The sequence below is a fragment of the Ranitomeya imitator genome, chromosome 2, assembly GCF_032444005.1.
Source record: "Ranitomeya imitator isolate aRanImi1 chromosome 2, aRanImi1.pri, whole genome shotgun sequence".
Lineage (NCBI taxonomy): Eukaryota > Metazoa > Chordata > Amphibia > Anura > Dendrobatidae > Ranitomeya > Ranitomeya imitator.
In genome coordinates, this window is record NC_091283.1 from 458,775,611 (window position 1) to 458,794,447 (window position 18,837).

General features: G+C 40.5%; 1 long non-coding RNA gene across 1 annotated transcript in view; it reads right to left on the reverse strand.

Moving 5' to 3' along the window:
- Nucleotides 1–1,188: 1,188 nt before the first annotated feature.
- Nucleotides 1,189–18,837, reverse strand: part of LOC138667489 (uncharacterized) — a 66,519-nt gene continuing 48,870 nt past the window's right edge. Inside the window, exon 3 of the long non-coding RNA XR_011318786.1 lies at nt 1,189–3,334. This is a non-coding gene — a long non-coding RNA (uncharacterized lncRNA). The remainder of the gene's footprint in view (nt 3,335–18,837) is intronic.

The window sequence follows — 18,837 nt, forward strand, 5'->3', positions numbered from 1 at the left end:
ATGAATACGCTCCTCTGAAAGTTAGGAAACAAATGTTTAAGTAGCTGTTTAAAACTGAACAAATTGGTAATGTTTAAGTAATGTTTAAGTGAACAAAGTTTAAATATATACTGTTTAAAGCTACTTAATATTTAATAAACATATACAGTTATTTGAAAATTGTGCAATATTTGGAATTATTCACCTTATTAATTTTACAAACATATTCACTGAATATTTAACTTTTAAAACTTGCATCATAAACAAAATCTACTAAAGGTCTTGCGGAATGTGGTGAAGCCTGTGTGTTGTATACAACAATGCGTAGCGGGCTTCACCACGTTCCGCACAACCTCTAGTGATTGAAATGTTGCGGGGCCCCACTATGAAGTTTTGCCCCAGGGCCCCGAAGTTTATAGTTACGGCACTGTTTAACCCCTTCACATCACAGCCCTTTTTCATTTTTGCGTTTCTGCTTTTCACTCCCCTTCTTCCCAGAGCCATAACTTTTTTGCTTTTCCGTCACTACGGTCATGTGAGGGCTTGTTTTTTGCGGGACGAGTTGTACTTTTGAACGGCACCATTGGTTTTACCATATTGTGTATCAAGAATTGAGAGAGAATTGTCATTAATATAACCATCTGAATTGTTTGCACTGTGAACCTGATGCCCAATCTGGCATATTTGTATCTACCCCTACCATTAGAAGAAATGGCATGCCGTTCCTATATCTGAATGTCCCCCCTAGATAAATACCTATAGGGCGTACTAGGGGCAGATGACGACCAGCGGGGGTGCCAATTGTGCAGGATTATAGGGTGCCAACCTCCGCAGGCAAGTAGGGCGCACCTAGGTACAGTGTAAAATTTTATGCCACAGTGTTTATTAGCACACCGGATTTTGGGAATAGGTGCAATAATAAGTGTGTGTTATAATCTAAGGGCTCCTTTTCACTTGCGAGAAATACGTACGTGTCTCGCATGTTAAAACCAAGCTCTGGCGCCTGCACTCCGGAGCGGAGCATGCGGCCGCATAGCATTACATGGAGCTGCACGCTCCGCTCTGGAGTGCCGGCGCCAGAGCTTGGTTTTAACATGTGAGACACGTACGTATTTCTCGGAGTGGAAAGGAGCACTAACACACAACATTGCACTGGGCAATGTGCAATACATTTGAGCACATGTTTTCAACTAATATTGATGACAGTTTTATGTACTTGTTTGTCTGAATTGTATGGTCTGCTGTTTGATTTGCTATCTTTTCCTACACGATAGGGCCCATTAGGGCGAATTAGGGAGAGCCTACTTTAAGCGGGGGCGCCACTGCGAAGGATTTAGGGTGCTATCCTCTGCGGCAAGGTAGGGTACAGATAGTTTGTTAATCAGGGATACTGTGCACCCTGCATCTTTCACCCAAACAGGCATCGTCAGAAGGTCGTATGTGTTATGTGGTTGTCATTTGAATTGATTATTATATTAAATGTTAAGTTTTACTGGGTATATTTAGTTAATTTTGTGTATATAGAGCTTTATGTCGGTGAAAAATTACCATATTGTGTACTCAAAAACGGAAAAAAAAAATCCAAGTGTGCTGAAATTGCAAAAAAAGTGCAATCCCACAACTGTTTTTTGGAATTTTTTTTTACTATGTTCACCTGCCATTATGATTCTACAGGTAATTATGAGTTGGTAGATGCCAAACATGTATAGATTGTTTTTTATTTAAATGGTGAAAAAAAAATCCAACATTTGATTAAAAAAATTGCATCATTTTCCAAAACCCATAGCGTCTCCATGTTTCATGATCTTGGGTTGGGTGAGGGCTTATTTTTTGCGTGCCGAGCCGACATTTTTAATGATACCATTTTGGTATAGATACAATCTTTTGATCGCCCGTTATTGCATTTTAATGCAATATTACAGAGACTAAAAAAAAACGTAATTCTGGCGTTTTGACTTTTTTCTCGCTTCGCGGTTTATCGATTGGATTAATTCTTTTTATAGCATGATATATCGGGCGATTCTGAATGCGTATGTGTATTTTTTTTATTATTGTTTTATTTTGAATGGGGGTGATTTGAACTTTCATATTTTTTGTTTTTAAAAACTTTTTTTTACTTTTCATTTGCTTCAATAGTCACCACGGGAGACTAGAAGCTGCAATAATCTGATCGCTTCTGCTACATACAGGTGATGATCAGATCGCCTGTGTGTAGCAGAAATGCTCACTTGCTATGAGCATCGACCACAGGGTGGCACTCATAGCAATCTGGCAATGACAACCACAGGGGTCTCCTGCAGACTCCAGGTTGTCATTTCAACCATCCGCGAACCGCGGTCATGTGACACGGGATTAGTTGCACGCTTCCGGCGCAATCACAATTGCCGCTGTCAGAGATTGACAGCACCATTTAACTGGTTAACAGCCATGGGTGGATCACGATTCCACCTGCAGATTCTACAGGCACATGTCAGCTGACGTGCCGGGAAAGATGTGGGCTCAGCACCAAAGCCCACATCAAAGGGAGGGACACGACATGCGCCGTGCATGTACGGAGCATGTTGTGAAGGGGTTAAAGACTCTGAACTGTGTAGGTTTCTATGGGGAGCCTAACAAAAAGCATATGAAAACGCAATTGTGGTTTTAACCCCTTTACCCCCTAGCCTGTTTTCACCTTCCTGACCAGGTTTAAATTTTACAATATTGATCAGTGTAAGTTTATTTGGTAATAACTGTGGAACGCTTTAATGAATCCCAGTGATTCTGGAAATTTTTTTTTTCGGGACATATTGTACTTCATGGTAGTGGTAAAATTTGTTCAATATGACTTGCATTTATTTGTTACAAAATTGGAAAGTTGGCAAAAATTTAGAAAATTTCATATTTGCAAACACATAGAACACTCCCAGGAAAATACTCAAGATGACTGACAGTCCATTGAGGAACAAGGTCAGGTGATCAGAAGGTCACCACCTGGCTTCTCCAAACATCCATGGAGCCAGGGGGCCGATGGGTCCCAATCCTGGCTAACCCAAATGCATCCATGGGACTTAGGTGATGAATGGGTCCAAATCCTGAATACGTCAAACATATTCATGTGTACAGTGATGGTCAAGGAAGCAGATCTGTATCTTTTCAGCCAGGCCGTTGTCTCCTAAGTTGGCATCCTGTAGAATGTCAAATCTGTGTCCCTTGGGATGGAGCCATGATGTTCTGGCAGCTATCTTTGAGAGTATTCCTGGCTGTGGTTTTGCAAAGAGTCTCTGGTTCTCTGCATCTCTAGGATGTCTTGTTAAGGAGGCAAACCCCTTTTTACAGTTCACAACTGTTGTCCTTCAAGCGATTATCCACAGGTCTAGGGGAAAAGGTCACAAAGTTAACCTGCATTGTTTGATTATTTATAGTTTATCCTTCAATCTTTGCAAGTCAACAAACTGCATGGCCTCGTATAATGTGTAATCAACATATCAGCAAGCATCATTGTTCAGTGATCCTGCATCCCTGCTTTGCAAACATAACAGTACAATAAAGTGTGGGAGCTGATATATAAGGTAAATAACAACCATTCATCAATTTACAAATATCAATTGAACCTACAAGAAGAGTCAACATTTCAAACTCTTGACCAACTGAAGAAATAAACACAAATTCAAAAGACACACTGAGAACACCAATACCCCATATGTGGGGGAAAACTACTGTTTATGAGCATGGCAGGGCTCAGAAGAAAAGGAGCACTGTTGGACTGTTTGAAAGCAAATTTGGCTTTAATCATTAGGGGATGCCATGTCATGTTTGGAGAGCCCCTGTTGTGCCTAAACAGTGAAACCCCTCCCACAAGTTACTCCCATTTTGGAAACTTGATCCATTAAGAAATGTATCTTGATGTGTGCTGAGCACATTGAATCCCCACGTGCTTCACAGAAGTTTGACATTGAGCTGTGAAAATAAAAAAAATAACATTTTTTCCACAAAAATGTAATTTTAGCCCAATTTTTTATTTTCATAAGGGTAAAAGGAGAAAATGAAACCCAAAATTTGTTGTGTAATTTCTCCTGAGTACACAGATACCCCATATGTGGGGGAAAACTACCATTTGGGTGCACAGCAGGGCTCGGAGTGATGAATTAGTATGCAGACTTTAATGCCATGGTCTGCGGGTGTCATGTCACGTTTGGAGAGCTCCTAATGTGAAAAGGAGCACCGTTTGACTGTTAGAAAGCAAAATTGGCTTTAATCATTAGTGGACACCATGTCATGTTTGAAGAGCCCCTGCCTAAACAGAGGAACCCCCCACAAGTGATCCCATTTTGGAAACTAAGCCTCCTCAAGGAATTTTTCTAGATGTTGGTGAGCACCTTGAACTCCCATTTTACAACATTGATCTGTGAAAGTGACAAAATATGTTTTTCCCACAAAAATGTTATTTTACACCCAATTTTTATTTCATTTTCACAAGAATAGCAGAAGAAAATGGACTCCAAAATATGTTGTGCAATTTCTCCTCAGTACACTGATACCCCATGTCAAAAACTACTTTTAAGGCACAGTGCAAAGCTCAGACGGGAAGATGCGACCATATTGAAGTTCAGATTTTGCTGGAATTGTTTGATGATGCCATGTCACATTGGCAGAGCCCCTGAGGTGCCAGAACAGCAGAAACCCCCCATGTGTGATCTCATTTTACAAATTACACCCCCCAATGAATTCATCTAGGTGTGCAGTGCTCACATTGACACCACATGTAGCTCACAGAATTTTATACCATTGGGCAATGAAGAAAAAATAATTACATTTTTACCACCAAAATTTTGTTTCAGCCCCAGATTTTACATTTTCACACTGGGAAGTGGGTAAAAAGGGCACCAAAACTTGTCCCACAACTTTTGCTGAACATGGAAATACCAAATATGTAGCAATACAGTACTGCTTAGCCATACAGCTAGACTTGGGAGAGACGGAGTGCGATTTGCTTCCTGGAGTGCAGATTTTCCTAGAATAGTTTGCATATACAGAGGTTGAAAGTGCTAGAAGTGCAGAATCCACTCTCAAGTGACCCCATTTAGGAAATTATACCCCTTTGGAAATTTACAGGTGTAGTGATGATTTTGACTCCATTGTTGTTTGCCAGAAACAAGCAGCAGTGGATATTGCGGAGTGAAAATTACAAAATGCCGCTCTAGTCCTCAGTACAGTTTAGTCTCCAGTACATTGTAGTTGCCAGTACATTGTAGTGACCAGCTCGTTGGATTTTGGAGTGCAGAATTTGCTGAATATCTTTTGAGGTGTGAGGAGCCATCTCGCTTTTCCAGAGCCTTTGTGCCACCTATATTTACATTGGCAGATGACGGATCTGTGTGGGGACTTGCTTTTTTTTTCTGAATTGAGTTGAAGGTTTTATTGGGATCGTTTTACATAACATTTGGGATCAGATTTATCCTGTGCTCAACGCTGAATATTTATATTGGAGTTTCTATCTAAATCTCTGAGTGACATGATTCAGATGAAATCCCTGAAGGATCTATTCACTAAAGTAATGTAGCAGAGTTACTCTGGTATCTGTCTGGCCTCTGTTCAATGGTGTCATTCTTTTCAGAAGTGCACAAAACTGTGGCCGACTGCACTTTTATACATGCCTAAAAAGATGGACACTGCCGGATCACAGGTCAAATGGCATCCACAGTGCCTTCATCTGCCTCATGATAGGTAATCTTCCACCGGGAGTTCTGTCTGAATCACATATTTCAGAGAATTTACACAGAAACCCTGGCAAGCTCTGTGCACACAGCGCAGGATAAATGTAAGCAGAGTCTTACTGATATCTTTGGGAGGCAGAATGAACAAATCAACAGCAGGTGAAAATTTGGTTTCATTTATGTTTTACACAATTCTTCATGCGGTAAAAGTGATTAGGCGACTCTATTCGTTGGGTCGTTGCAACTACAACGATACCAGATTTATATCGGGTTTTTATGTTTTGCTGCTGTCACACACTAAAAGACTTTTTTTGCAAAAACTAGTTTTTTCATCGCCATATTTGGATAGCTATAATTTTTTTATATTTCGTCCGAGAGTCATGTGAAGGCTTGTTTTTTTGCGGGAGGAGTTGTCGTTTTTATTGGTATCATTTACGGGCACATGACATTTTTTGATAACTTTCTGTTCCAATTTTTGTGAGGCAGAATGAACAAAAACCAGCAATTCAGGAATTATTTTTAGAGGGTTGTTTATGCTGCTCTGTGTGTGGTTAATATGATAAGGCAGCTTTATTCTTCAGGTCAGCACAATTGCAGCAATACCATATTTATATATGTTTTTATGTTTTGAAGCCTTTACACAATTTCATAGAAAAAAACTATATTTTTTGCATTGCTTTATTATCAGAGCTATAAAATTTATTTATGGGTACAAGAGCATTGCTGTGCTTTATAACTGTCAGTGCTGCACTGACACAAGTTAGATAAATCATGCACTGCGCATGATCTAAGTAACTTGTTAGAATCTGGTGACCCGGATATCATCATGACGACATCGAGTCACCATGGCAACTATCAAGCCTCTGCGATGACGTCATGGGGGCGCTGATCGTAGGGCAGAGGGGGCTGCCTCTCTTTGTCTGCCTTCTAAATGCTGCGATCGATATTGATAGCGGCATTTAGGGGTTTAATCTGCCAAGAGTGTTATGGGCACTGCTCCTGGCAGTGAGTGTCAGGTGTCAGCTGTGAAATCAGTTGACCTCCCATCGGCAATCGTGCATGCACAATTACTGTGCCCGAAAAAATCACCATGAAGTATCCATACATCCCGGGTCTGTGGGTTAATTGCAGAATCTCAGTTTCTGCACTAAAAGACACATAAAAAACACTAGTTCAAGAGCGAATAATAAAAAAATAAATAAAATTTAAGAAAAAAAAATCAAAAGGGAATAAAAAAGGGGGAAAATGCAGCAAAAAACCCACAGCAAAAATGCAATAAATAAAGCAGATTACTCTTGCCTATTTTCGTGCTGACACTCTCAGAAAAAAAAGCGCAGCAAAAAAAGTAGCACTTTTTCATGTCGAAGCAAGTTCTATCTGTACCACACTAATTCATTGAACTCTTTTGAATGAGCTGTTCTTTCACAAATGTTAGTGAAATTAGACTACATGGCTACAGGCCATTCTGAATCAATGGGACGGAGTAAAAAACTGAACTAAATTATTCAGACATGTGTTCCAATACTTGTAAGGGAAACTATCACCAGGTTTTCATATGTATATGAGATCAATATGATGTAGGGGTAGAAACCCTGATTCCAACAATGTATCACTTGCTGGGCTGCATGCTGTCATTTTCATACAATCACAGTTTTCTCTGTTGCAGTTCTTTCAATGCTGAGCTCTGTATAACTCGGCCCCATTGATTGGCAGCTTACTGTGTACACGGTGCATTGAAAGAAAGCTGCCAATCAGAGGTGGGGGCGTGGTTATATTAACCAGGAGGCTTCAGACACTTAGTCCTCTAGTAATAATCTCCTACTGATAAAACACTGATTTTATTGAAACAACAACACACACACAGGTCAGTAAGTGACACATCACTGGAATCAGGTTCTCTGCCCATATATCATGCTGCTCTCAGATAACAGGAAAAACCTGCTGACAAATTCCCTTTAACCCCTTCATGACCCAGCCTATTTTGACCTTAATGACCTGCCCGTTTTTTGCAATTCTGACCAGTGTCCCTTTATGAGGTAATAACTCAGGAACACTTCAATGGATCCTAGCAGTTCTGAGAATGTTTCTTCATGACATATTGGGCTTCATTTTAGTGGTAAATTTAGGTCAATAATTTTTGCGCTTATTTGTGAAAAAAATGGAAATTTGGCTAAAATTTTGAAAATTTTGCAATTTTCAAATTTAGAATTTTTATTCTGTTAAACCAGAGAGTTATGTGACACAAAATAGTTAATAAATAACATTTCCCACATGTCTACTTTACATCAGCACAATTTTGGAAACAACATTTTTTTTTGCTAGGAAGTTATAAGGGTTAAAAGTTGACCAGCGATTTCTCATTTTTACAATGAAGTTTTTTTAGGGACCACCTCACATTTTAAGTCAATTTGAGGGGTCTGTATGGCTGAAAATACCCAAAAGTGACACCAGTCTAAAAACTGTACCCCTCAAGGTACTCAAAACCACATACAATAAGTTTATTAACCCTTCAGGTACTTCACAGCAGCAGAAGCAACATGGAAGGAAAAAATGATCATTTAACTTTTTAGTCACAAAAATGATGTTTTAGCAACAATTTTTTTATTTTCCCAAGGGTAAAAAGAGAAACTGGACCCCAAACCTTATTGTACAATTTGTCCTGAGTACGCCGATGCCTCATCTGTGGGGGGGAACCACTGTTTGGGCGCACGACAGGGCTCTGAAGGGAAGGAGCGCCATTTGACTTTTTCAATGAAAAATTGGCTCCAATCTTTAGCGGACACCATGTCGCGTTTGGAGAGCCCCTGTGTGCCTAAACATTGGAGCTCCCCCACATGTGACCCCATTTTCGAAACTAGATCCCCAAGGGACTTATCTAGGTGCATAGTGAGCACTTTGAACCCCCAGGTGCTTCACAAATTGATCCGTAAAAATTAAAAAGTACTTTTTTTCACAAAAAAATTATTTTAGCCTCAATTTTTTCATTTTCACATGGGCAACAGGATAAAATGGATCCTAAAATGTGTTGGGCAATTTCTCCTGAGTACACCGATGCCTCATATGTGGTCACAAACCACTGTTTGTACACACGGCAAGGCTCGGAAGGGAAGGAGCGCCATTTGACTTTTGAATAAAAAATTAGCTCCAATCGTTAGCAGACACCATGTCGCGTTTGGAGAGCCCATGTGTGCGTAAACATTGGAGCTCCCCCACATGTGACCCCATTTTCGAAACTAGACCACCCCCCAAGGAACTTATCTAGATGCATAGTGAACACTTTGAACCGCCAGGTGCTTCACAAATTGATCCAAAAAAATGAAAAAGTACTTTTTTTTCACAAAAAAAATCATTTAGCCTCAATTTGTTCATTTCCACATGGGCAAAAGGATAAAATGGATCCTAAAATTTATTGGGCAATTTCTCCTGAGTACACTGATACCTCACATGTGGGGGTAAACCACTGTTTGGGCACGCGGCAGAGCTCGGAAGGGAAGGAGCGCCATTTGACTTTTTGAATGAAAAATTAGCTCCAATCGTTAGCGGACACCATGTCATGTTTGGAGAGCCCCTGTGTGCCTAAACATTGGAGCTCCCCCACATGTGACCCCATTTTGGAAACTAGACCTCCCATGGAACTAATCTAGATGTGCGGTGACCACTTTAAACCCCCAAGTGCTTCATAGAAGTTTATAACGCAGAGCCGTGAAAATAAAAAATAATTTTTCATTCCTCAAAACTTATTTTTTAGCCTGCAATTTTTTATTTTCACAAGAGTAACAGGAGAAATTCGACCCCAAAAGTTGTTGTCCAGTTTGTCCTGAGTACACTGATGCCCCATATGTGGGGGGGAACCACTCTTCGGGCACACATCGGGGCTCAGAAGGGAAGTAGTGACTTTTGAAATGTAGACTTTGATAGAATGGTCTGCGGGCGTCACGTTGCGTTTGCAGAGCCCCTGATGTGCCTAAACAGTAGAAACCCCCCACAAGTGACCCCATTTTGGAAACTAGACCCCCAAGTAAGTTATCTAGATATGTGGTGAGCACTTTGAACCCCTAAGTGCTTCACAGAAGTTTACAACGCAGAGCCGTGAAAATAACAAATCATTTTTCTTTCCTCAAAAATGATGTTTTAGCAAGCAATTTTTTATTTTCACAAGGGTAACAAAAGAAATTAGACCCCAATATTTGTTGCCCAGTTTGTCCTGAGTACAGTGATACCCCATATGTGGGGGTAAACCACTGTTTGGGCACACGTCAGGGCTCGGAAGGGAAGTAGTGACTTTTGAAATGCAGACTTTGATGGAATGGTCTGCGGGCATCATGTTGTGTTTGCAGAGCCCCTGATGTGCGTAAACAGTAGAAATCCCCCACAAGTGACCCCATTTTGGAAACTAGACCCCCCAAGGAACTTATCTAGATATGTTGTGAGCACTTTGAACCCCCAAGTGCTTCACAGAAGTTTATAACGCAGAGCCGTGAAAATAAAAAATAATTTTTCTTTCTTCAAAAATTGTTTTAGCAAGCAATTTTTTTTATTTTCGCAAAAGTAGCAGGAGAAAGTGGACCCCTATAGTTGTTGCCCAGTTTGTCCTGAGTACGCTGGTACCCCATATGTGGGGTAAACCACTGTTTGGGCGCACTTCGGGGCTCGGAAGGGAGGGAGCTCCATTTGACTTTTTGAATGCAAGATTGGTTGGAATCAATGGTGGTGCCATGTTGCGTTTGGAGACCCCTGATGTGCCTAAACAGTGGAAACCCCTCAATTCTAACTTCAACACTAACCCCAACACACCCCTAACCCTTATCCCAACTGTAGCCATAACCCTAATCACAACCCTAACCCCAACACGCCCCTAACCACAACCCTAACCCCAACACACCCGTAACCCTAATCCCAACCCTAATCCCAACCCTAACCGCAACTTTAACCCCAACACACCCCTAACCCTAATCATAACCCTAACCACAAGCCTAATCTTAACCCTATTTCCAACCCTAGCCCTAATTCCAACCCTAACTCTAATTCCAACCCTAACCCTAAGGCTATGTGCCCACGTTGCGGATTCGTGTGAGATTTTTCCGCACGATTTTTTAAAAATCTGCAGGTAAAAGGCACTGCGTTTTACCTGCTGATTTACCGTGGATATCCAGTGTTTTTTTTGTGCGGATTTCACCTGCGGATTCCTATTGAGGAACAGGTGTAAAACGCTGCGGAATCCACACAAAATTGACATGCTGCGGAAAATACAACGCAGCGTTTCCGCGCGGTATTTTCAGCACCATGGGCACAGCGGATTTGGTTTTCCATAGGTTTACATGGTACTGTAAACCTGATGGAAAACTGCTACGAATTCGCAGTAGCCAATCCGCTGCGGATCCGCAGCCAAATCCGAACCGTGTGCACATAGCCTAACCCTAGCCCTAGTTCTAACCCTAATCCTAGTGAGAAAAAAAAAATTCTTTATTTTACTATTGTCCCTACCTATGGGGGTGATAAAGGGGGGGGTCATTTACGATTTTTTTTATTTTGATCACTGTGATAGGTTATATCACAGTGATCAAAATATACCTGGAACGAATCTGCCGGCCGATTCGGCGGGCGCACTGCGCATGCTCTCGCCGTTTTGGAAGATAGTGGCGCCCATGGAGAAGACTGATGGACACCGGGAGCCTCGGTAAGTATGAGGGGGGGAGATCGGGGCATGGGGGTGGCATCAGAGGACGGGGTTGGCATCGGAGCACGGGGGGAGCGGGCAGGAGGACGGGGGATCAGACAGGACGATGGAGGGGAGCGGAGCACAGGACAGAGGACTGGCGAGGAGATCGGTGGCGGTGGGGGGTGCACACAGGGTTTCCAGCCATGGCCGATGATACAAATATCTCGCTGAGGATCTGTTTATACCAAGGAAGGTGATGGGCACAAGAGGGCATTCTTTGCGTCTGGAGGAGAGAAGGTTTTTCCACCAACATAGAAGAGGATTCTTTACTGTTAGGGCAGTGAGAATCTGGAATTGCTTGCCTGAGGAGGTGGTGATGGCGAACTCAGTCGAGGGGTTCAAGAGAGGCCTGGATGTCTTCCTGGAGCAGAACAATATTGTATCATACAATTATTAGGTTCTGTAGAAGGACGTAGATCTGGGGATTTATTATGATGGAATATAGGCTGAACTGGATGGACAAATGTCTTTTTTCGGCCTTACTAACTATGTTACTATGTTACTATTGCAGCATCGGCCATGGCTGGATTGGAATATTTCACCAGTTTTTATAAGTGAAATATTACAAATCGCTTTGATTGGCAGTCTCACTTTCAACAGCTAATCAGAGCGATCGTAGCCACAGGGGGGGGGGGGGGGGGGGGTGAAGTACCACTCCCCCTGTCCCTGCAGATCGGGTGAAATTGGAGTTAACCCTTTCACCCGATCTGCAGGGACGCGATCTTTCCATGACGCCACATAGGCGTCATGGGTCGGATTGGCACCGACTTTCATGACGCCTTTAACAAAGAGCCCATGGTTGTCCTAACATAAAATAAACAGACACCCACCTAATGGACTGCTGCACTATTCATGCTGCTGTTTACCACAGTTTCCTAACTTCTTCCAGAGAAGGAGGATTTCAGGTAACTTCTGCAATCAGCAGCCACAATTTAAACCAGAAACAGTTTCCAGCCATTGTTTATGTTCATTTTGTGTGTGGTTCTAACCATTTCTGTCCTATTCCTCGTATTCCTGATTTTTATTACACAGTATAAGGCTGTCTGCCGCTCTATATTTTATTCACCAGAGTGACCATCTGTCTATTTTCCTGCACAGGTGTGGACTTATAGTTTTGTGTTTTTATGTATGTTAGTATTGGATCTTAATTCATAAGAATTAATGCTCCATGAGGGTAATGTATTATGTGGGGAATTTTTTATTTCATTTTTACTGAAGGTAACATTTCTTTTATTTCTGACAAATTCATCAAAATCATCAAATAGGACCAGATATATTTACCCCATTGTTAAATATGTCTCGAGGTGTTTCTTTAGTTTGCATGACTTCACCTATTAAAGTCAGTTAAGGCGAATAAATTGCAACATTTAAAAAAAAAGAGTCACCTCCATAAATGTGGCTAAAGGCTGACCAATCAACAAACCCCCAACACTTTATAGTGCTACAAACCCACATCCATAATGCGTATAAGAATATACCTATTTTAATACTGCATCTGATGTACAGATATATAAATACTACAATACTGCTCCCTATGTACAAGAATATAACTACTATAATAATTCTCCTATATACAAGAATATAACTACTATAATACTGCCTCCTATGTACAAGAATATAACTACTGTAATACTGCCTTCTATGTACAAGACTATAACTACTATAATACTGTCCCTCTATGTACAAGAATATAACTACTAGAATACTGCCCCTATGTACAAGAATATAACAACTATAATACTGCCTCCTATGTACAAGAATATAACTACTAGAATACTGCCCCCTATATACAAGAATAATACTACTATAATACTGCCCACTATGTACAAGGATATAACTACTATAATACTGCCACTATGTACAAGAATATAACTACTATAATACTGCCCCTATGTACAAGAATATAACAACTATAATACTGCCTCCTATGTACAAGAATATAACTACTAGAATACTGCCCCTATGTACAAGAATATAACTACTATAATACTGCCCCTATGTACAAGAATATAACTACTATAATACTGCCCCTACGTACAAGAATATAACTACTATAATACTGCCTCCTATGTCCAGAATATAAATACTATAATACTGTCCCCATGTACAAGACTATAACTACTATAATACTGCCCCTATGTACAAGAATCTACTATAATACTGCCCCCTATGTACAAGAATATAACTACTATAATACTGCCTCCTATGTCAAGAATATAAATACTATAATACTGTCCCCCATGTACAAGAATATAAATAGGTACTATAATACTGTCCCCCATGTACAAGAATATAACTACTATAATACTGCCCTCTATGTACAAGAATATAACTACTATAATACTGCCTCCCCTATGTACAAGAATATAACTACTATAATACTGTCCTCTATGTACAAGAATATAACTACTATAATACTGCCCTCTATGTACAAGAATCTAACTACTATAATACTGCCCCCTATGTACAAGAATATAACTACTATAATACTGCCTCTATGTACAAGAATATAACTACTATAATACTGTAAAAAGACCGAAAAAAAGGGGTAACTCGGAACCCTAGAGAAAACAAAACACCTAAACAACAAGGATCCCTAAAAAATAACTTTTATTAATCAATAATTAAAAATCTCTAATCATGCCGCAAATAGTAATGATAAATTAAGTAAACAAAATTGTGTACCTATTTGATCCTAGGGCGTCTCTACACTGGAATCTGCCTGTCAGTGGAGGTTGGCACCCTAATTTTCTGCGGTAGGCGCCCCCACTCTGCGTCGACTCGACCCTCACAAATCCCTAGAATTCCCTAAATAAGGAACCCTAGAAAAAAACTGACAATATCCCTATGGGAAAGAGACCTGCCTAAAGTGGGGGTAGGCACCCTAATGTGAAACGGTAGGCGCCCCCACTCCACGTCGACTGACCCTAGAAACCCTACAAAATCCCTAAATCAGGATAGAAATAAAGAAGTGTACCAAAAATACTCCCAAACACCCAAAGAAAAAATCGAAAAAATACAAAAAACAAAATCTCAAAAAAATATTAAAAGCAAAAGAGATACGCCCATATAATCAAAATATAGGGCGTCCCTGTTGTGAAACATAAATATGTCTTCACTAAAAAAATATATATATACATGTGCAAATGCAGTAATCTTAGTATAAGTGAATGAGATAAAGTAGTATCATTAAATCTTGTCCATATCAAAAAAGTACAAAAACAGAGCGCTCCTGTAATATGATAACGCAGGTGCTCAGAGCATGTAGATCAAATGAAAAAACACGCTCCTCACTGCATCATGGTGTGCACTTGAGAAAAACCTCCACAGATGGCAAGCATAAATACATACTGCGTCATCTTAAATAGACTAATATGCAGAAGGCTGGAAAAAATGACATTTCAAAAGTCTGTCGTAGTTACCATATGTTATGCTTAGGCTGTTTAAAGTGCACAGTGCTATAACAGGTTATCTACAGTGCATGCAGCAGATAAATAACAGTGTAGACCCACGAGCCTGGGGCCCTCAGAGATGTAATATACTTTCTGTATGAAAGGACACAATCATCCTCATACCAAAGAGAGAGATATCAAAACATCAATACTCATCTGCAGGCTTGTGGGAACCTTTAGCACCGCTAGGACGCCAATCGCATCAAGCGCTAGATAGCCGTCTCCCCAAAACAATGCCCGACGCGTTTCTCCCCCATTCGTATACAGTGGGGGTTCCTCAGGGGTATGCAGTGAGGAGCGTGTTTTTTCATTTGATCTACATGCTCTGAGCACCTGCGTTATCATATTACAGGAGCGCTCTGTTTTTGTACTTTATTGATATGGACAAGATTTAATGATACTACTTTATCTCATTCACTCATACTGAGATTACTGCATTTGCACATGTATATATATATTTTTTTAGTGAAGACATTTATGTTTCACAACAGGGACGCCCTATATTTTGATTATATGGGCGTATCTCTTTTGCTTTTAATATTTTTTTGAGATTTTGTTTTTTGTATTTTTTCTATTTTTTCTTTGGGTGTTTGGGAGTATTTTTGGTACACTTCTTTATTTCTATCCTGATTTAGGGATTTTGTAGGGTTTCTAGGGTCAGTCGACGCGGAGTGGGGGCGCCTACCGTTTCACATTAGGGTGCCTACCCCCACTGTTAGGCAGGTCTCTTTCCCATAGGGATATTGTCATTTTTTTTCTAGGGTTCCTTATTTAGGGAATTCTAGGGATTTGTGAGGGTCGAGTCGACGCGGAGTGGGGGCGCCTACCGCAGAAAATTAGGGTGCCAACCTCCACTGACAGGCAGATTCCAGTGTAGAGACGCCCTAGGATCAAATAGGTACACAATTTTGTTTACTTAATTTATCATTACTATTTGCGGCATGATTAGAGATTTTTAATTATTGATTAATAAAAGTTATTTTTTAGGGATCCTTGTTGTTTAGGTGTTTTGTTACTATAATACTGTCCCCCATGTACAAGAATATAAATACTATAATACTGCCCTCTATGTATAAGAATATAATTACAACCCCAACTCCAAAAAAAGTTGGGATACTGTGAAAAATGTAAAGAAAACAATAGTCCAGTATTTACCATCAGCCTTGTCTTTAGTGTACATAGATTTCTCCAGAATCTCAATCTTTTGATGATATTATATACTGTAGATGGTGAAATATTTGAAGTCTTTGCAATTTTATGTTGAGGAACAGTTTCCTGAAATTGTTTCACAATTTTTAGAAGCAGTTGTTCATAGATCTGTGAACCTCCGACCATCTTTGCATTTGAGAGACTCTGCCTTTCTAACGTGCTCTTTTTGTCACACAGTCATGTGATTGAGTTGAAACGTTGACCTTCCAATTGTTTTTTTGTTAGTACGACTTTCTTTTCCATTCTTTTGTTACCCCTACACCAACTTTTTTGTGATGATCAACTTCTAAAAGTTATTTTTCTCAAATGAAAGGTAAAAACATTGAATATTCAGCTTCCGATCTGTGTCCTGTGTTCTTGATGATTTCTTTACATTTTGCATAACGTCCCAACTTTTTTTGGGAATTGGGGTTATACCGTCATACTGCCTTTTATGGACAAGAATACAACATAATACCGCCACTTAGATGTTAACATCTACTGTATAGCATGTCAACTTGATTTTTATCCATTTCAGTGTAACAAAAGTTGCAGGAAGCACATGTGGATTATCTGCAAATAAAAAAAAACTGTTGCGTGTGGATCTATTCTAGTGTTACCCTCTAAATTCATGCTCCAGCTATAGTAGTGACATAGAATCGCAAATTATTCTATCGCTATAAGGGTCGGGTCACACAGCAATTTCCTCCCCATCTGAGAAAAGCAATACGATTATTCTGATCAGACTGATTAGAATTAGATCAGCCTTTCTCCGACATGGAGAGAAAAATAGTTTCTCCACCTTCTCCATTCTGTCAGTCCTTGAAAATCGGGCCGCACTCAAATCCAACTTTTTTTCACCGGCCATAGATTTGCATTCCCAACTTTGATCTGACACTTAGATCAAAATCGGACATGTCTCCAATTTTTTCTGTGGACCGCTTGGAAAAAAAAATCAGACCTGTGCGTAACCACATGGACTATCACAGGTATGAGTGCTATCCGTGAAAACCGAGAAAACCAGTCGCGTGCACGAGCCCCCAACAGTCACTGGTGTTATTTTGATTACAATCTACTAGATGGCGCTAGAGAGCTTCCCAAAACCTTCTGGTTGACAGCTGGACCAGTAACAGTGCTGCTCCTGCCTCTTCCCCTCTGTGTTCTCATCTTCTAGGAAAATGATGTCTTCTAGATGAACTATTACATTTTTAACTATTGAAGAACTACAGATCCAAGCATAAGAGGCTTGTAGTCCTGCCTTACATTAGATGGTGATCCATTGATATATAAGCACGCCCCTCTTTGATTTTGTAAGTGTGTGAAATTCATGGGGTGGCAGGAAGCTGCAGGCACTTGCTAATTTTTGAAGGGCAAGTCATAGCTTGTAACAGGGCGCTGCGAAAAAATCAGTCTGGCTGCAGTCTGGGAACAAATATTTATTGTTACTGCTTGTGGCCGGAGGTTCGGATGACTAGTTGGCATTTGGGCACTTGATGTTCGGAGCAGATATCATTTTTGGAGTATTTCCCCTTCCCAGTCTAATGTCAGCAATCGTATAATAACTTGCTTGCGTTGCAATTCCCGAATATTGTTTAAGCACAGAAATCTTAAACATTGAATAATGAAACTTTTCTACAACTTTCTAACTAGCTTTGTGTTTCAGTGCCTTATTCTCTTTAAGATCCCTTCTTGCTCTCATTGAATGTGACTGTTTAAAGTTATAGCTATAAATTAGGCTAGGGTCACACCACAGTATTTTCTCTCATACGAGAGCATCGGACGAGTTATGCTAATCATATTCTGTGAAAATCGGACTGCACTCAGATGTCATCTGAGTGCAGTCTGATTTTTTTTCATGGATTCATTGACTCACATGGCTGAGAGCAATCCAAATTTTGGATGCTGTGGTTTTTTTACTGTCCAAGTAAAAAAAAATCAGACATAGAATAAAATTGTTCCAAGTGCGTTTTGTCGGATTGTGCTCGGTCTGAAAATACGGTCATCTGCACGAGCCCTAGTAGTGATGCTATTATCTCTCCCCTCTGCAATGATCTACCTACCACACTGGTAGTGCTCTCCTTGCTTTACAGGATATAATGATGGGGTCTGGAATCCTTCATATTCTTGCAGCCTCTGGGCGGAATTTAAGCCTCCAGATTTGTGAAGCCTCCTGTGACTTTTCACCTTTCCTTGTGACCCCGGCGCTGGAAGAGATAGATGACTTGGTCACTCAGTATTGGGTTGCCGCACTGGCTGTGAAGGTGTGCACGACTGGATTCCTCTCCAGGTATCAGAAACAAGAAGCGGCGTGTCTGGAGCTTACAGTCACTTCACGTCCCACCTGTAATTAAGCATCAGTCTGTCTGTTCTCACAGTCCCCCATCCCAGCACTGGGGACACCACACAGAGTAATCTATTAGAACCACCTCGCTTAACCCTTTCTAGTCTTAGCTTCTAGGTGATCAAATGTTGGGAGCTCGGCCAGGATCTAATGGTCTCATAAGACATAGATATGTCCATGAGACACCAATGGTGATATCCAGATAAAACCAAAAATATATGAGCACGTCCTCTATTAGAGAATTTTAACGGTGGCAAGTTATTGATTGCTGCTCTCATTCTGGAAGACCCAGCTAATATCATTATATGGATAGCTCATCGATTGGGTAATACTTCATTTCTCCTGTGCATGTGCCATAGGGAAATTGAGCATTTAAAGGGAATCTGTCAGCAGGTTTTTGCTATGTAATCTGAGGACAGCATGATGTAGGGGTTAAAACACTAAATGCAGCGATGTGTCACT